Genomic DNA, 3,539 nt, shown 5'->3' with positions numbered 1-3,539 from the left:
TAAAATAAAATAAAGTTATTAAAATAAAAAATAATTATTAAGAATAATTTTTTAACAGAAAAACAAAACAAACAATTGTTCCCACAGCTCCCAGGGGCTCAGCTTTGGATTTGGCCCTGCCTCTGCGTGTAGGTCGCCGCAGGGCATCTGTTCTTCTCTCAGACAGGACGGGGTTAAAGGAGCAGCTGCTTCGGGGACTCTGGCTCACTCAGGCCTGGGGGAGGGAGGGGTGCGGATGTGGGGCGAACCTATGGCGGCAGAAGCCAGCTGGACGTTGCACCAGACTGAGGCGTGCCGTGCGTTCTCCCTCGGAAATTGTCCCTGGATCCCGGGACCCTGGCAGTGGTGGGCTGCACAGTCTCCCCCGAAGGGAGGTGTGGATAGTGACCTGTGCTTGCACACAGGGTTCTTGGTGGCGGCAGCAGCAGACTTAGCGTCTCATGCCCGTCTTTGGGGTCCACGCTGTTAGCTGCAGCTCGCACCCGTCTCTGGAGCTCCTTTAAGCAGCGCTCTTAATCCCCTCTCCTCGCGCACCCGGAAACAAAGAGGGAAGAAAAAGTTTCTTGCCTCTTCGGCAGGTCCAGACTTTTCCCCAGACTCCCTCCCGGCTAGCCGTGGTGCACTAACGCCCTGCAGGCTGTGTTCACGCTGCCAACCCCAGTCCTCTCCCTGGGATCCGACTGAAGCCCGAGCCTCAGCTTCCAGCCCCCGCCCACCCCAGCGGGTGAGCAGATCAGCCTCTCGGGCTGGTGAGTTGCAGTTGGCACCGATCCTCTCTGCGCGAATCTCTCCGCTTTGCTCTCCGCAGCCCTGTTACTGTGCTCTCCTCCGCGGCCCCGAAGCTCTCCCCCTCCGCCACCCGCAGCCTCCGCCCTCGAAGGGGCTTCTTAGTGTGTAGAAACCTTCCCTCCTTCATAGCTCACTCCCACTGGTGCAGGTCCCGTCCCTATCCTTTTGTCTGTGTTTATTCTTTTTTATTTTACCCCACCCAGCTACGTGGAGTTTTTCTTGCCTTTTTGTAAGTCTGAGGTCTTCTGCCAGCGTTCAGTAGGTGTTCTGTAGGAGTTGTTCCACGTGTAGATATATTTCTGTTGTATCTGTGGGGAGTTAGGTGATCTCTGCGTCTTACTCTTCCCTCATCTTCCCGATTCCAAAAAACTATCTCTTCAATCTTGGAGGCAGCGATTTGCCCTGTGTCCACCACCTTCTCTTACAGATCCAATAAGAGTTGTTGATTTTCTAGTTGTTATTAGGGTGGAGTGACAGCTTCCAAGTTTCGTACACGTGGAGCTGCTAGTGTTGGATGGTCTCCTGCAGAGGCAGAGGATGGCTGTGGCTCACCGTGGGGACAAGGACACTGGCAGAATTTCTGAGAAGTACTCCTTGGTGTGAGCCCTCCGAGAGTCTGCCATTAGCCCCACCAAAGAGCTGGGTAGGCTCTAGTGTTGAGGTGCCTCAGGCCAAACAACTAGCAGGGAGGAAACCCAGCCCCACCCATCAGCCTGGACTATATACTTTTAAAATACTATTTCTGGCCATTTATACTTTATATAGATTTTTAAAAAACATGTTTTCTCTTATTTGGTCCTCAAATGCGGTAGGTTATTATTCCAATTTTACTGATGAGGCAATTGAGTCTCAGAAACTAAGTGACTTGTGCAAGGTCAATAGCTAATAAAGAGCTGATCCTGGATCAGTATCTAGGTATGTGTGTTATTGTCCTTATTGAGAATGTCTTAAATCAACTACTTAACATAAGAGACACTTAAATTTTGTTAAATCATTGAACTAATTTAACTGGGAACGTCCATATTAAAGGAATGACTGGGAGTTGCAGGGTGGTGGGGGTGGTGATGGTTAATCTTGGCTAGTATAACCATGAATATGAGAGGAGTAAGAGAGAAAATGAGCTTCACCAAGCTAGTTTGCTCATTCTGAGAGTTACACTGACAGTTATCTTTTCTCCTCCCAGCCTTGTCCCTATCATCAATGATTACCTCCTTCAGTGACTGTCAAAGCAGTGGGTTCCAAAATTTCCTTTTGTTGTAGTTTATTGGGGTTTATTATATGCGTCTACAGTTGCTTGGAGACTCAGCCATTTCCCCCCTGAGCCCCAAAGATGACCTGACGTCCCTGAAAAGACTGTTCACAATTGGATATACGCATTTACCTCTTTTACTTTTTTAGAGAGAGGAGAATCACCAAGCAAAGATATCTCCATCTTCACCTCAGGGACCACTCAAAAAGAGGTCAGCTTTTGAAGATCTCACGAACGTGAGTATGCCAGTCCAGTCCTCTGCCATGGTGTAGCATAAGGTTTAGACAGCCTCTTCCTTGAGGGACCTTTCCAGTTTACCAAACTCTGACCCTCTCTAGAATGTTGAGAGCCAATTTTATTTGGAATCAATGACCCAATTTCAGAAACTGCAGTGGCTCTTCTGCTGCCACATACCATCTGGATTAATTGATGGAGCTCTCTGGAAGCAGTATGAGTGATTATCAGGTATGAAATTGTAGAGAAATATGAGAACTTTGGGATCTTGCATTTAGATAAAGACCAGAGGTGGCTCAGCTGGTTGCATAGGCCTTGGAGGTAAGTACTTTGGTAGATTCATTGTAGTCTAGGGCAGTGTTTATCAATTCAAGCACTATGGGCATTTTTGAACAGCAAAGTTTTTCTATTGTATATGACTGACTTCAGCCAGCATTCCTGGTCCCTAGCATTAAGTTCCAGCAGCATCCAAGTCATAGTGACAATCAAAAATGTCGTCTGATGTACAGAACCATTGATGACCACAGTTCCATGATCTGGTTTTCAACTATGGAGATCTAGAAACTCAATTTTGACTAGAATTCCTGAGTTCACTTCCAAGTTACCTCCCTTCTGGTGTTATTAAGGTGCCAGCAAAAAAAAAATTTACTAGTTAGAAAGTTACTAGCTGAATATAAAATTGAGTCAGAGGTAATCTTTGGTCTTAGAAAATAATAATAACTGATGTCTCCTGAGTGTTTACCACGTGTCAAGCACTATTCTAAGCATTTTCCCCTGTATCCACTCACTTAATCCTCATAAAATCCTCTGAGGTAGATACTATAATTATCTCCACTTCACAGATAAAGACTTGCCCAATGTTGTTTTTGAAGTCTGTTTCATCTAGGTTACAGAGAACCCTAGTGGACCCTATCCTGCCCTCTATAATAGTGTCCTTCTGTGGCTACCAGAATTCTTACATCTGCTAGATAATATTTTACCCCCTTGGGCAGGATTGGATAAGCATTGGCAAAGTTCTCCCCTTTGTATCTCTGCTCTTTAGATGCTATGTGACCACCTTTGTGCTAAAACAGTCTTTTCCCCATGCAGATTACAACATGTATGATTGTGTTACAGCTTCCTGCATAATCAGATTTACTCTAGATTGCTTGAAAGAGCTACCTCCCACACAGACCTGTAAGGTTAGATTCATTTCCTGACTTATTTAACCATGGCTCTAGAAACTTGCTTGAAATAAGGTAGCCACAGAAATCAGAAGCAGATGCAG

The sequence above is a fragment of the Neophocaena asiaeorientalis genome, unplaced genomic scaffold (assembly GCF_003031525.2).
Source record: "Neophocaena asiaeorientalis asiaeorientalis breed wild unplaced genomic scaffold, Neophocaena_asiaeorientalis_V1.1 scaffold572, whole genome shotgun sequence".
In the NCBI taxonomy this organism is placed as follows: Eukaryota; Metazoa; Chordata; class Mammalia; order Artiodactyla; family Phocoenidae; genus Neophocaena; species Neophocaena asiaeorientalis.
This window is presented reverse-complemented; position numbering follows the sequence as displayed.